The sequence below is a fragment of the Apis cerana genome, linkage group LG3, assembly GCF_029169275.1.
Source record: "Apis cerana isolate GH-2021 linkage group LG3, AcerK_1.0, whole genome shotgun sequence".
NCBI classification, from domain to species: domain Eukaryota; kingdom Metazoa; phylum Arthropoda; class Insecta; order Hymenoptera; family Apidae; genus Apis; species Apis cerana.
The window spans coordinates 10,170,173-10,187,457 of NC_083854.1; the positions used below are offsets into that span (position 1 = coordinate 10,170,173).

The following is a 17,285-nucleotide window of genomic DNA, read 5'->3' on the forward strand; positions in this document are numbered from 1 at the left end:
TGATTCAAGAATAATTCGTTAACTATTTTGAAAACGACAGATTTATGTAGAAAATTAAAGTTTTTCATTTATATTCAAAATTTTTTAATTCATTTGAAAATTCTTAGTTTTGTATATAATTATAAATTAAAATAAAATTTTATAATTATAATATATATTTTATTAATTATATGATGTAATATTAATATTTATTTTTTATATTTTGATTGATTTTTTTATTTTATTTTATTTTATACATAATAAATTATTCTTTATAAATTAATTTTATTAAAAAATTTATCATAAATTAATTTAATAATAAGAATATTCCGTTTAATTTTTCATATATAATAGAAATTTTTCATACATTTTTATTTTCATAATCTATTGTATTTCATTTTCATATTATATTTCATTTGACTACAAAAACCATAATATTAAAAACCATAGAATTGTTATTATCAAATTTATATTTGATTTTACATTTTTCATCATAAATTTTAAAATTTTAAAATTATTTTTTAATCTTTTGCAGATTACTACCAACAAAATTTTCATCTCATTAACATATTATATCTCAAAAACATATTATATCTTAAGAAATATAAAAAAAAAGATTAAAAAAAAAATTTATTATAAGAACAATCGATTACATGTCCATTCAGAATCGATTTATTATGTATCGAAAACAATCGATCTCATTCTGCGTAATTTCTAACCTTAGCTCTTTATCTTTTTTCTTTTCGATTTGAATCAAAATCATAGGGAATGCATGCTTCCGAATATATTATCATTTAATTTTCGCAAATTGTCTATTTTAATGGATAACTAAGGAATTGTTGTCTTCATTACATAGAAAAGTACATAAAAAGTAAGTAATTTAGAAAGTGGGAAAAATTATAAAGTGAGATATGCAATATTATGTTTGCAATTTCATATATTTTGAATTAATTATTTCTATAATGCGATTTTTAAGAAAATTTTTATTAATCTTCATTGCAAAATTAAATTTTTTAATCGATTAACATAATTAAATCAACGTGTAAATTGATATATTGAAGAATTAGATAATATAACAATATAATCAATAGAGTTTTAAATTTAAATATTTTAATTTCATTTTGATGAGTTTTTTTTTATAATTTTTTTTATATATTATATTATCTGAATTTTAATAATGAAATTATTTCTTATTATTGTTTATTATATCCTACGTAATTTTAACTTTCAATTAATATCATTGTATCGTATACGATATTTAATAATTAGGTTAGATTTAAATTACATTATTTTATTTTTTCAAGAAATTTTTAATAATTATCTTTTCCTAATCTTTAATAAATTCATCGCTAGAAAAATTGCAAAATGATATAAAGAAAACTCAAATACCAAACATTCTGTTTTATTTATCATCTATACTTACAGCATCATATAATTACAGCATCATATAGTATCGTACTGTCATAAACAAAATTTCATGTGTCATGTAAAAACAGAATCTGCAACCCATATACACCTTTGTATTTGTGTATTTTTGATGATGATACACGACCAATGCGCAGAAGAAGATAATTAACGTATACTCGTGGTTTGTGAAAATTTATGATTGTGGTTGATATCGTGGAATCAGATAGTGTAATATTAATATTTGATATGTGGAAAAAACGTGATTGAGATATTTTTCTATTTCAGATATAGTTTTATGTTTTGTTTTAATTTTTATCAAAATTAAAATTAATTTTTTTTCTTGAAAATTTTTTAAAAGTGTAATTAAAATTGTCGTACAATACGAAAAATGATTGAAAATTACATTTATCATATTTTTGAAAGTATTTTGTTTTTAATTACATTATTATTTTAAAATAATACTTCAAAAAGTAAATTTTGAGCTTTATGTCAAAAAATTTATTACAAACTAAAATAATTTCTACATCGTCGATTGATATTGTTATGCGAATAATACCATGTTTTGAATTTTTACAATTATTGAACTGCCAGTTAATAGGATTTTGTGTAATTTTCAATTTAAGCCACCTATCATTTATATTGCATTGAAAATATCAATAGGAAATATTAAGCAAAAATTTAAAAACATCCATGCAGTAAACATGTTAAAGAATATAAATTTTTTGTATTTTATTATATTATATTTTTATCTTATCGGTATTCAGGAAACGATTTTTATATGATTTTCAAAATTTCGAATAAAAATCTAAAGATTACTCTTATTTTCTCTATTAAAACATTTTATATATTTTTTAATCGTATTGATATTTTATAATAATTTTTCATCCAAGATTTATCCAAGATTTTATAAAATTTATCGTAAACACCATGTTTTAAAGGTGCTGTACCATAGTATCAAAATGATAAATGGTGTAATAGCTCCCATTAATTATCATCCTTGGCACTAACTCTCTGAAATAGGAAACAATATGGTCATCAAACTCGGTCTATTAACAGGAGGACGAGCCACGAGAAGTTAACTTCACCATCAGCGACAAAATTAGCGACAGTTTGGTTAGACAAACTCAAATATGGGTCTGTGATATCGTACAACAGTAGGGTGCGATAATTAACAGGAGGATATAAACACAATTTATTATCAATAGAGCAAACATTGTCAAAAGTCCATTCGTGAAGATTTTGATAAGAGAATTTCTTAGAATTTCGATAAAATTTCTCTCTGTGTAATTTTCGATATCTCATTTTGAATAATTTCATCGTAAAGGATGAGATGACGAAAAAGAAAATTTATATTTAAAAAAAAAAATTCTTAGATCATGAAATTTATATTAATAAATTTATAAAAATTTTTTATATTGAAACAAAATAAATTCTTCAAATATCAATAATGAATTTTAACGAAACTTTATTTGTATTTGGCAGAATATATGATTAATCCCTTGATTTACCATATCTCGAAATAGATTTTTAATAAAAAATTGAGAATAAAATTTGTATCATAAAATTTTAAAAGCTACTTATAGCAAATTTTATTGCAATTTCTTTCTACGAAAGTATCGACAATTATGAATATTTTTCCTTTTTAAAATTTTATTTTTTGTTGTTTCATTTAAATGAATGAAATAATAATTCAATATCTCTTGATCGAATTATAAAATAAATTAAAAATCTTATTGTATTTTTCTTAATAAAATTATAATAATTTAAAAGAAAATATTTTAAAAGAAATATTTATATTATATCAACGTTTTCAATCTTATTTGATTTTCTTCGTTAAATCTAAACAAAGACTTATTCGAATAATAATCATTATGAACAAGAAGAAATCATGATTTCATGTAATAACTCGTTTTTAACCTTACTTTTTTTTTACAATAAAACGATCCGCTATTGAAATTGTTGAATTCGTTATTGAAACAAAAAGGTTGCGTATTCTTCTTCCCTTATTTATTCGATTTTATCGAACGAGAAGTAAATTGTTTCATTCCTTTGAAAATGTTTGTACTAATAGTATATAAATTCATTCGCTGACTTTATATCAATATTTCTTAATAAGATCGTGAAATATTTAACTTTTGTTAAAGCAGATTCACACGATACTTTATCGCAGAGAAAGCATAGAAACGTCATGTATCGTTGATCGTTTTACGATCAAAATTTTACGATAAAAATTTTACGATCAGAATTAGCGAGAACGTAATACAAAACCGATCGAATTTGTCTCATAAATACCAAACTTGTTCAAGCTTTGTTTTCCCTTTTTTTAAGAAAACAATTATTACGAAAAAAGATCGTGTCTTAAAAATTAGCCTTTAGCCACATTTTGTTGTATCTCTATGTTAACCTTTAATGTTTGTTAATCTATAATCTATTCCCTAGAAAATTACTAAAAAAAAATAACCATAATAAAATGACATAAATCGCGTAAAAATTTTAGAGTTGAAAAGTTGCACTGTCGAAGGAAACTTTACTCTCGATGAATTTCTCTACATCTTTCAATCGTTCCTTATTCGACTCAAGGAAGGAACTTTGAATCGACGATTCGACTTCAAAGTAGTGTTAATTCCAGCCAGGAAATGAGCATAGACGGAAATTAAAAGTTAATTTTGCGAGAGTGAAAGAAGGAATATTGGGTTTATTGCTTAAGAAAGTTGATATTTTTAAGAAAGATAAACGTTCAGTTATTTGCGTTCAGATTTATCGATATACGATTTTAATACGAACAATTTATATAACCTCAAAATTTAACGTATAAAAGAAAGTGAAATAATGAAGAAATAGAGATTGTTCCAATTTTTTTAAACCCAATTATGAACCCAATTGACAATTCAATGTTAATTTCCAATAATATACAACAAAGAAATTCGCATTTTAATTAATCGCCATTTAATGTGATTTTCATGTCGCTCAAACTAATCGCTCGATCTCATCTTCGCCTTTTACGACGTTAATCCACTATAAAGGTGGTAATACTTTATAGAAGAAGCATCGTCTTCAATTCATTTTTCTCTCGTGAGATATACGAACGAAATTTTATTTTGTGAAAACGTTTAAGAAGAAAAATTCTAATCAAAGTCGTGAAAAAATGTTATTGCATTGGATTATCATCACGTGGACACTAGTGATTGAAATTAATTTTAATATACTTTAAAAAAATTTCAATTCATAAATCGAATGATAGAATGGCAGTGAAAAAAATTATAATCGAAATATATGATATTTATAATTAAAAAAAAAAATTCAAATCGTTGCCATAATTTTTTTTATTTTGATCGGTTAAAAGTATTACGATTGAAATCGTGAAAAAGTGAAATGAAACGAGGAGAGGTCGAAATTCATTTAAAATCTAAAATTTGATATGTGTCAGTGGCGAAATCGATATTTAATAATAAATTCGGGGCCAATTTCAATGACAGGATTAATATGATATCCTGTAATTTAATCAAACGATGAGTTTCCCCCGTGAATTTTTATTCCGAATAAAATTCATTATTCCTATATTCAGAGATCTCATCATTTCGTGGAAATGTATCCTCGATCGATTTCGAGCATCATGTATGTATAATAAATGTATAATATATTCAATGTTGAATATAACTTCTTAATAAAAAAGAAAAAAAAATGAATTCTGTATGAATAGTAAGAATATTTTTACATCCCTGATTTATAATATAAATCATTCGATAATTGATCGATGCAAATTCATTTATAATTCAATTACATAATTTATCGTGATGATTGATTTTAGTTACCAATAAAATTAATTTAAAAGAAAAATTTCATTAATTCGTGATATGAAAATATCATTCGTTCGTTCGTCGTACAAATTGTCATAAATAATTTAAAATAATTTCATTTTTTATTTACTTTATTCGATTCTAATTTTTGAATAACAGGCATAAATAAGTAACACAAATCGATTATTATTACTCGATGAAATATTCGAAATATCGTTGCAATTACTCGAGTTTATAAATCATCGTACTCGGCCATAATTATGCTACAATTTCGAGCAATTATCTCGTGAGCTGCAACAGCACGAGGAATGTAATTAAACCGATGAACAATCCTCCTTTCAACGAGGTCTAAGCGATCCGTGTCCCGAACAGAGGTCATTGTTCGAATGGAGGCAAACTATCGAATGGCTTAAGAGCGTTTGTTACGTAAGCTGGATTATTATTCGTCACAGTGTACGTATAAATGTCCTAATTATCTTTAAATCAATCAAGCTATTAAAGCTCTAACGGTGTCTCTCTTTATTTAAATTTTCAGCAAAATTAACAACCATGATCGTTATCTGTTTTAAAGATTGCAACAAAAAAATTTTATTGCAATTAGCGGAACGAATGAAGAAGATTAAAAATGTTTTGTATTAATTGTTGTATTATTAAGAATAAAAAATTTTGAGATACGAATATTCGATTTTGAAAAATTTGGATAAGTTGGAAAATTTTTTAATCGAATTCGAAAGATCGAAAATTCGAAAAATTTAACGATTGTATAAATTTAATATTAAAAATTCGAGAAATTGAAAGATAATCGTCGATTCGAAAATTTAGAAATTTTAATATTCGACATTTCTCGTTTAAAACTAAAAAAATTTTTAATTGCGCTCAAAAATAATTAAATTCTTGGAAGCTCGGTAACTGGATTATTCCTTAATTAGCTTTTGCGAAATTTTTTCGAAGAATCGGGACAAAGAATCGTCATTAACTTATGAATGCATAACAAGAAGTATGGGAAGAAGTATGGGAGAATTTAAGTCGTGAAGCGAATGAATAATTCAATTTATCATTTACAGTCCTTTTTTTTAAGACGATCAAATTGAATTTTTATTACAAGTTAATCACAACGTCGAGAGAAAAAAGCAAAATGAATCGCTTGTCACTTATTTCATTAACATATTGAAACAATTTAAAGAGATAATAGAATTTCCACGAAATATCACGTGTCCGGGATGAAACGATTAATGCATTTTTCATCTCTTGTTATAACAAGAAATATTGAAATATTAGTATTAAAATTAAACTTATATTATTTATACTTTATATTTTTTCTACTTGTATTTATATTTAAAGATCTAGTGATAATTATGTACACTTTTTTATTCTGCTAATTAAGGTAAAGAACTTATAAGATAATAATTTTGATCGAACAAACGACGAATGAAAAGAATTTGTCTTAAATCTTAAAAAGAAGGAAAGTGAGATTTTTATCGTAAAACTCGGTTGTTTTCGCGAATTTCGTTTCGTGCGCGATCCATTATTCCGATGAAGAATCTGTCATATACCTAATGGTACATAAAAAGACTATTACTCCGCTTTATATTCTTACCGCGAACAAAATCGTCTAGACACGTTTGTTGTTGACTTTATGCGTTTTTTTTCTCTTTCTCTCTCAATTTTTCATTCGTTAAACGTAGCGGAACGAAAAATTGTATAGTAGAAAAGATCATAAGATTTACGATAAAAGCACAATTTTTTACGTACGTTACAGTAAGGATAAGAAAAATAGATTGATAAAAACGGATAAATTTAACTATTTCATTAACATCCTATTTCGTTCAAATAGTTTGGTCGTAAACAAAAATTTCTAAGAAAAACGTTTTGAAAGATAACGCAAAAGATATTTCTGAATAGAAATCGAAGGGGCAAAAGTACATCGATAATATCAAAGTTTGAGAATTTCGTATTGCAAAATGGAATTAGTTGCATTCACGAAATATAAACCAAATGTTGCGGTTAACGTTCAAGCGTACGTAACAGTATAAATACAACAAACTGACTCGGTCGTTCGAGTAGATAGGCCAGTGTTTTGGTCAGTCCCTGGGGAAGTGGTATAGGTTCACTTCTAGGCAGGCAAAAATAAAACGACTACACGATACGCATACCGAAACTACATTTCCAGTCGTTACCTTTCCCCATTCTATTTCCTTTTATTATTCTCACTTCTTTTCTAAGAATGGTGGAAAAAATTTTGAACTAATGACGGAAACTTTTTATCAAAAGTTTAAGAAAATAGAATGAAAATCATTAGACGTTTACGTTAGAGTGTATAAATATAAATAAAATTCATTTTTTTAAATTTAATGATCAGATTAATAGATTTTACGTGTCAGATAAATAATTTTCTTTTTTTATTCTCCATTTCTTTTTTCGAGATAGAACGAATCTTTGGTAATGGAAATGTTTTTTTTCTTAAAAAACATATCAAAAAAAAACCATAGATATAGAATGTAAACACAATGAGAATGATTCATTTTTTTAAAATACACTTATTCGACAATAATAATCTGAGAATAGAATAATTGCGAGACGAGGAAAAAATAATGATACTTTAAAAATTAATAATTTAACAACCATGTACTCAATTTACTTGTAAAAAAAATTTGCACAATATCACTTAATATATATCAAATTAATATATATCATATATTCATTAAAGTCGCGTCATATTTAGAAAAAAAAAATTCCCCTCATTCTTTCACGATTTTTCAATAATCGTGCAACATTCAGTTAAAAAAAAAAAAAAAAAAGAAAAAAAAAGAAAAAACTCTATATAAATTCTCCACCCGACAAAAGCATTTGCTTCAATTACGAAGGTAGCGAAAAGAAATTCCATTTAATTACAACGTATCTTGCACAACCTTGCAATGTACACGTTGACAAACGCGCGGCGATAGGGCACGGTGCATGGACGCGGACGAGTGAGCAATCTCGAGCGGTGTAACTTCATTTTGACGGGCTCGGAATGTTTGAGATGGAACGATAAAACTGGCGTTAGACTGTGCCATTCTCCCGTCGCTTCGAAATTAAACGAGTTCGGGAAATTGTCTCTGAACTCGAGAAACGGAAACGGTTCTTCATCGATGGAAAAAATCCTCGTTCGAGATCGTTCAGGAATTCAGTGATTTTTTTTTTTAATTATCAATAATTAATTTTATATGTTCATGATAACATGTTTCGAAAAAAATTGACGAGAGAATTTTTCTTTCTTTTTTTTTTTATATATCGCGGTTTCGTTATTTTTCTTTAATCGTTCGTTTAATATTCGGGATACTTTAAATTTGTTTCATTCTTTCGATCTCGTATTCAATATTTAATACAACTTTTTTTATCGGCAAATTGTTATTAATATATAGTTAGACGCAGCGATGGGGAAAATTTAATTGTTGAAGTTACGAATAAAGTTACTTTAATAATTTATTGTTCAAAATATAGTAATAATCGCGAATAATTATAATGCCATAAAGGTGAAAAGTGGATTAACTATAATTGCTACGAATAAATGTTATTCCAATATTTTAATAAGTAAGTTTATTCGAAATTTTTAACTTGTTTTAACTAGTTTCAACTTTGAATTAATAACCAACTCTGATTAAGCGATAACTATTGGTTATAGGAATTGTAAATATCCTCAGAGAAAACTGAATTGAACTGAACTGGGAACTATTAACAGAATTATTAACAGAGATATTCAATTTTTTGAACATGAGAAATATCATTAATAATTTAACATATTATTAATAATTATCCAATCTTTTCCTTAAAGTCAGGATATGTTTTCTTTTTGTATCTGACAATTTAAAAGAAATGAATCAAGATTGAATAAGTAATTGAATAAATCAGTAATTCACGTAAGAAGAATTTTGTATTTGGCCATTTCGAATAATCCACATTTCATTATATTATTTATGGATTTATCGAAGTAATTGCAATTATATAATTCCATGATAAATTCATCGTTTCCAAAGGAAATTATTTCCAAGATTTAGCAGATGAAAAGTAAAGATTTGTTCCCAGAAGCGAATGAAGTCAGCCATGTTACAAGATCGTGCGTTAATTATCCGACCAAGCCTTCTCGGCGTAATTAAAGTGGAGTATAACGAGTTTTGTTTACCCTTGCTAATCATTTCTGTCTCTCCATAAAATTCTCTTTTTCAACAAAAAAATCACATAATCATTATCCAATGACTCGAATAAAACCCAAATCGATCATCACAACAGCGATTGTATATTCGAATTTTCGAGAGATGGCGTGTCGATTTTAATCGAGTTCCAAACGATTGATTCGATTATTGTCTCGTCGTTTAATTCGTATACACAACAGGTTTAAAATAGTGAATATTTCGAAATTATTTAACTCGAAACAGTGTAATTAAAGTGAGATATAACGAGTTTTGTTTATCCTCGTTAATCATTTTTGTTTCTCCATAAAATCCTCTTTTTCAACGAAAACATTTATCCAATGATTTGGATAAAATACAAACAAATTTGGATTACGTACAGCGGCGATTATATTCGAATTTTCGAGAGATGGCGTTCGATTTTTTAATCGACTTTGATTCGATTATTGTCTCCCTTAATTCGTATATATAATAGGCTTAAAATATTGAATATTTAAAAATTGTTCAACTCGAAACAGAGACGAACACAAGAGATTAACGAGATTGGACATGACTGATCGATATTTCGTAGCTACGTGTCTCGAAGCATAGACAGATGTATGTATTGTCATCTAGCAATTAGAATCTTCGAACGTTAATTGGATAACAACATACGTCAACTCATAGTTCTAGTTTTAGTTGCGTGTTTTAATTAAAACGTAGATTTTTCTTTTTGGGATTAGTCAACAAAAGTCGAGAGAATTTTCGAGGGAAATCCGCTTTTTGATTCCTTTTTATGATAGATATTTGCACTTCCTTGGCAAATTTGAGAGAATTTTTCAAAAAATAAAACCAACTAAACTGCTCGATTTTAAATTTAAATTTATATTTAACTTTGGTGTGGTATAATTTTCAAAAAAATTTTCTTGGAAACAAATCTTCGTTATGTCTTTCATGAATATTCACAATTTTAACTTCGTTTGCTTTGAAAAAAAAAAAAAATTGAGTTTTTCGATTTCGTAATCTCATAAAATATAGCCCGCCATGTTGAATCTCCTTTAACCTTTAACCTTTCATGCGTATTCCTAAAATCTGCTTTATCACGAATCAATGAACGTTACATCTTAAACAGACGTATTTGATGCTTTCCGCTTCGTATCTAAGCACTTCTGTCATTTCTGCTTAATGTACAGGAAGTTCGTCCATTCCATCATTCCTCTCTGAAGTACATGCCATTACAATCGCAGCTACGAACGTGGTTTAACTTCCATGAAATATTAATACCAAATTCGTGTTCTATCGGTGAAATCGATGAATCTATCTCTCTTGTAAAGAGTATTAGTTAGGTTAGGTTAAATTAACTACAAAATTAGGTAATATAATATGATGAGGCTAAAAGAAAATTTATCTTTTTAAAAAAAGTATATATAACTTTTTGGAAAAGACTAACTTGATCTAACCTAATAATAGGTTAGGTTAAGTATAAAAATTAAAAATTATGATAAAACTAGAAGAAGATTTATCTTTTTGGAAAAAAAGTAAGGTTAGATAACATAATGTGATAAAGCTAGAAGAAGATTTATCTTTTTGAAAAAAAGTAATGTAACTACTAGGTTAGGTTAAGTAAAATAAAAAATTAGGTAACGTAATGTGATAAAGCTAGAAGAAGATTTATCTCTTCAAACAAGAATAACTATTACTTTAATTTACTACGAGAATAACTTTTATTAAGGTTAAGTTAGATTAAGTTAAGTATAAAAGGTAAGTAATATAATATGATAAAGCTAAAAGATTTATCTTTTTGGGAAAGAATTACGTAACTAGGTTAGATACAAAAGCTAGGTAACATAATGTAATAAAGCTAGAAGAAGATTTAGATTTAGATTTCTTTCTGGAAAAGAGTCTACGTAACTTTTGTATTATTTATCGCTTAATATTTCTTTTGAAATATTCTTAGATTTTATATATATATATATTATGTAACGCAGATCTCAAATTTCAAGAATATTAATCGTGCCATGTCACTCACTAGCTTTTCCGGTGTATAAGCTGGAAATATTTATAAAAAGCGTATGTTTCGATTGAGACACATCGAGCACGGCGATAAATATTTGATTTGCGACTGAGAAAGGGACAAAAATGGAAAACGATTACGAGAGAAAGAGATGGAAAATGTTTAAATATCCACCGTTTCCATGAAATGATGACTAATTTGATCTTCGTCGAATGAAGGACAATGTATATCAATTATTATTAACATAATGCAACATATGAATCGTCAACACGATAAATTCTATCGTTGCAAATTACTTGTAAATTATTTGGTGATATCATGGATTAAGAAGGATTAAATTATTATCATTTCTGTCCAAGTGAAATGACTAATTAATGTAACTCGATCATTTGCAAGATACTTTAAAAGAAAAAAAACAATTGTTATTAAACTAAATGGAATAATATATTCAAACAAGAAAGAAATATATTTAACACAATTGAAGTTACGAGTAAAATTACTTCCATAATAAGTTACTTCGATAATTTATTGTTCAAAATATAATAATAATAATTGCAAATAACTATAATTTTAAATGATCGAGTTTACATGAAAAGATCAACTATAACAATTACGAATAAATATTATTCAATCATTTTAATAACCATTTAAAATAACTTTTCGAAATATTTAACTACTTACTTTTTCAACTTTGAGTAAGTGAATCAAAATAGTGGAATGTGACAGTTGTTGATCAGGCAAGTAACGTAAGACAGGAGTCTAAGTAATATAGATAAATCATTGATGAATTCAGTAGAATAAGAGATCGAACGAATTGAATGAAATTAATGCACGAAGCAAATCATTAAAATAATAATCATCCAAGAAAAAAAGATAAATCTCAAACAACATCCTTTTCGCCCTCGTATCAAATCAAATTGACGCGTTCGAGGAGAGAGCACGAGCGAAAACTATTAATATTACGTGGAGAAATCCCCAAGGATTGGAGCGGATCGAGAAAGATCGAAGGAAGTTTCTTCCGTTCCAAAAACTTTTTCATTCACTTCTCAAACTTGAAAAGAGATTCGATTCCTCTTTCGTCTCTTTCCTTCATATTCCCGCGTATGTTCCGTGATCAAACGATACACGGAGAGACGAATCTCTACGGGTTGACATGGCGTTATATTCGTGTGTGTGCGCGCGTATTTCGAAGCATAAGCGTGCAACGCAAAATGAATATCGATCAGGTGCACTAGGTAGAGGGTTTAGATCCGAGAATTATTCCGGATCAGGTAGAATTATGGATTATAAATGGTGGATTGCTTTGAAACTGGAATACGTTACGAGTGTTAACGTCTTGTTTCCACTATAGCTATGACTTACGCTTCAGAGAAATTGCAGCAAGGAGATGCATATAAAATTAATTTTTAATATTTTAACTTGTCGCTTTTTTTTTTAAATAAAACTTAAAAGTTCTGTAAAACTCGAAACGTGTTCGATGCTGTCGCTTCGATTTAAAAAGACCAACGATCGATATTGGAAAGCTTGGTTTTAATATTTTTCTACCGTGTAAGAGACGACTTAAAAGTAAATAGTCGAGTCGAGTCGAGCTGTTGTTCGATTTTTATACTTCTGTCGACGTTAAAAGGTAAAACGAACGAATAATGCATAATGAAAATGCTTGGAGAAAATGCTTGCATCCGTGAAAAATGGAAACAGTTTTCACAATTATTCAAATCTCGCTATCTTCGTTCCAAAGTTTAATTCGGAAAAATTGTGATAAATATACAGGGTGTCCGTTCTGATTCCTCGGGTAATTTCAAGCAACAATTTTTCCTTTGCAAAAAAATTTTCGTTTTTACATTTTTCCAACGAGACGTTCATTAAAACGTAACGAGCATAAACAAATTCGTGCAACGTATGTCGAACAAAGTGCATCGAATATTATATTTATTTGTTTTTGTTGGTGATATATGATAAATTTGTATTGATAAAAAAAATATTTGTTACATCGAATGCTATAGTTTATTTATTTCGTTCGTGACATGATAAATTTGTATCGATAAAAAAATATTTGTTACATCGAATGCTACAGTTTATTTATTTCATATAATAAATTTTTATCGACAAAAAAATATTTGTTTCGTTCAACATACTTTTTTTGTTTTTTTTTTTTAATAAGTCGTTAACAAAGTTAGCAACAAAAGTTTCTGCAAAAAGAAAATGTTGCTCGAAATTATCTCAGAAATCTGCACTTAAAGGATGTTCCCTCTTTTTTGGAATATCCTGTATATGCACTCGTTTCATTGAGCCAACTAATTCATCATTTTGAAATTGAGATTATCTTGGTAACTTGGTACATTGAGATTATTCATTGCCGTGTATACACCGAGAGATTTAACGTATGATTGATTTAACACTTGAACTAGAGTAAAATTTATCAATCTGTAAATTATATTAGAAAAATGATAGAGGAAATAATCAAACTTGAAACAAATATTTCTCTACAATTCCTCTGAATAATTCCTTTTCAAACAGATTAAATGAAATCAATTTCTGTTTTAAGTAATAAAATTAAATTAAATTTCTTTAATTAAATTAAAATTCTGGCTATACTTTCAATATTACGTTATTAATGGATGGAGTTGTTTTACCGAATTTAACAAAAATTTACCAACTTGTAAATTATATCAGAAAATGATTCATAGAGAAATTTTTTAAGAGAAATAATCTTGGAAATTTTCCTCTAGACTTATATTCCTCTGAATAATTCCTTTTCGAAGAGATTATGCAAATTAAATGATTCATCCGGAACGAAATCAATTTCTGTTTTAAATAATTAAACTTTCGTGCTATCTATACTCTCAACGTTATCGAAGTAATGAGCAAACAAAAATTTATCAATCTGTAAATTATATTAGAAAAATGATAGAGAAATTTTTCAAAAGAAACAATCTTGGAACAAATTTTTCTCTAGACTTATATTCCTCTGAATAATTCCTTTTCAAAGAGATTAAGCGATTCATCCGGAATGAAATCAATTTCTGTTTTAATTAAATTTTCGTACCGGCTATACTTTCAACGTTATTAACGGTGGAGTTGTTTTGCCGAGCAATCCCTTATGCGGTGAGGATACACGTTGTATAATTATAACTCGAGTAACTTTAATGACAACTATCTGAATCGAGTACGTCTGATTGTCGTAAGTTAATTTAAAACTTGTTCACACGCCAAGTTTTAATTTATAGTAATTTAAATCGCAAATTAACTATTTGTCATACTCGTTTTGATTTTAATGTCTAATTTGTTTTCTTGCCCTTTGTGAAGAGCAAAATATTGTATGGTGGAAAAAAGAAAAATTTCCGATACTACGCACAATGGAAAATGATATATTCTTTTAAAGAGGATCAAGTTTTTAAAGATAATGGTTAAGAAAACAAGATCATTAGCTCCATTGAATTAGCTTCTTTATTCTATTTCTCGAGGTAATAGGGAATCACGAAGATTGAGAGATCGAGGGTTAACAATTTGAGATTTGTTATTTAACAAGCAAATAATTAATTTGGAAAAGTAATTTTTTCTTTTCTTTCTCTCTAAATCACTTCCATGTATTTTCATACATCATAAATTAATTTCTCCAATATGTATATATGTATATCTTTTCATCTTTTCTCAGAATTTTTTCCAACAATTTTTATCGAAATCTCAATTTTGTATGAGGAGAATGAGCGAACGAAAGATAAATACGAGAGATATTCCAAAGTCGAATTGTTCATCCAAATTTTCAATTTTCCATTTCAAAAGAATATTTCGAATTTCTTCGAAAATCTGATAAATGTCTCGAGTAGTTTAAGCAAAGATCTCGAGTAAAACTATCTCGAAACTTTCACGATCAAGCTCTCGTGGCTCTCGTAAAGATAGAAGAGGGACTACAATTTCCACGCGGTTAATCTCGTCACAATAGGAAACGGTTGGTTTACCCTTCCTTCCGCCTCTTTTCAAACTAAAACCAACTTTTCCATTTTATGGGCAAATAATCATCGAGCCCCTGGCAACGGAAGCAAATGCATTCGTTCCCCGTAAAACGGGATATTTCAATTATGGACGACAAGCTGGCTGAAGGATGAGAACTCGAAGGAGGAGAATAACGATAAGCATCGGAGGGAAAATTTGAAAAGGAAGAATAAGTTCGTATCTCGTTAGCGGAGATACAAAATACAGGATGTATATAATCATTTTATCATCAAGAATATCAAGTATAATGCGCGTGATATTGTCCTTGAGTTGAGTTTTAATTGGGTTTTAATTAATATCTACGATTTTTATCATTTTGATCTCTGTTCTTGTCTCGAGATGAGATAAGTAGTGTGGATCAGTAATTTATCGGACGAAGAAAAGGAAGAAAAGAAGGGGGCCGTTTTGAGTAGAATGAAATAATCGAAGCGAAGAGTTTTCGTTGTCAACTTGTTTAAATTTTATTAATAAATGAATCTAGAAAAAAGGATTTCTCAGACTCAAGCTTTTGAAGAAAAATATTATATTTGATATTCAAATATTCTAGTAGAAAGAATTCGAAAAATGTAGATATTGTCTGAAATTGACCAATGTTGGAATTCTCATTTATTTGAAAAATTAAAAGAACTTCTGTATTTCTTTCGATTATAAATTTTTCTTCAAGAAGAATAACTGTTGGAATTGATTCGTGATCCAAAAAAAGAAAAGAAAAAACAAATGCATCGCGATTATTAATTCTATACAAATTTTCCTATTTATTTATAGATTCTAAATAATTGAATTTCGAAACTTCGTCGAATAAGCAAATTATCGACGAGCAGCGGTTGATGGCATAAATGTCAAAAGTGACGGCAATTGAACTTGCACAACAACGAAATTATTTCCCAATAACGCGTCTAGTATTATTTATAAATTTGTCGTCCGGTTAAAATTCTCGCTGCATATTCTTCCTTTTTTTTTCTATTTTATAAATTGAAAATTTCGCATAAATTTTTACACCTGGCCCGTTCTTTCTTTTTTTTTTTTTTTTTATATATCAATTTTTTGAAAACACACACGAAGCGATCGATAATTTAAATGGAAATTAGCACGAACGATTTATTCGTTTTCGCAACGAGGAAGAATGTCAACGTTATTAAAATTAAATCCGACATATAAAAAGAAACAAAGTTGACGTTTCGAACAGACTTTCTTTGTTAAACTTTGTTATTCGATTCGTTGCTTTGTTCGACGACAAGGGATTTAAAAAAAAAAAAAAGAACGAGGAAAAGGCTTTCCATTTCCACGCAAACCGAGATGAAAATCGTTTACAAGATTGATCGTGTCCGAATAATCGATAGTCGCATCGCGACGAATTAGTTACGATTAGATAGATGTTTTTCAGGTGTATATTCTCTCACTCTTCTCCCTCCCTCGTTCTTAGTGAGCTGAGTCTGGCCATTCGAGAAAAGGAAAGATGTTTTTCGCGTTTGTCTGTCGCATAATAACGAAAAAACAAAGTAAAGTGACAAGAGGTAAACGACGATGCGCCTCTGGGACGAAATTTGATCCAACAACTTGTTCCAACAACTTTTCGTGAGCGAAAAATTTGAAATTTTTCAACGTTCGTTCCTCCATTTTATTTCGAATGGATTCAACGTCGGGATTCGATGTCGTGCACAGTATTGGATTGTTAGTTGAGAGACAGAGAAAACGAGAAGGAGAAAGAGTTTTAGAAGTTGGATATAAGTCGGTCGTTTGTGAGACGAGTAACGTGGATCGGTCATTTGTCAGGCAAACGAGAACAGTGAAAATTTAATAATTCAAATTACGAATTAAATTTAATTTTCATAAGTTACTCAGATAATTTATTGTTCAAAATAATAATAATAATTGGAAATAACTCTGAATGAGATTACATGAAAAGGTCAACTATAATAACTCAACGAATAAATGTTATTCAAGCAT

The 17,285-nt window shown here is 27.8% G+C and overlaps 1 protein-coding gene across 3 annotated transcripts in view; it reads left to right on the forward strand.

Annotated features, from left to right (window-relative positions):
- Window positions 1–17,285, forward strand: part of LOC107998066 (diuretic hormone receptor) — a 64,522-nt gene that overhangs the window by 25,173 nt on the left and 22,064 nt on the right. The window lies entirely within an intron of this gene.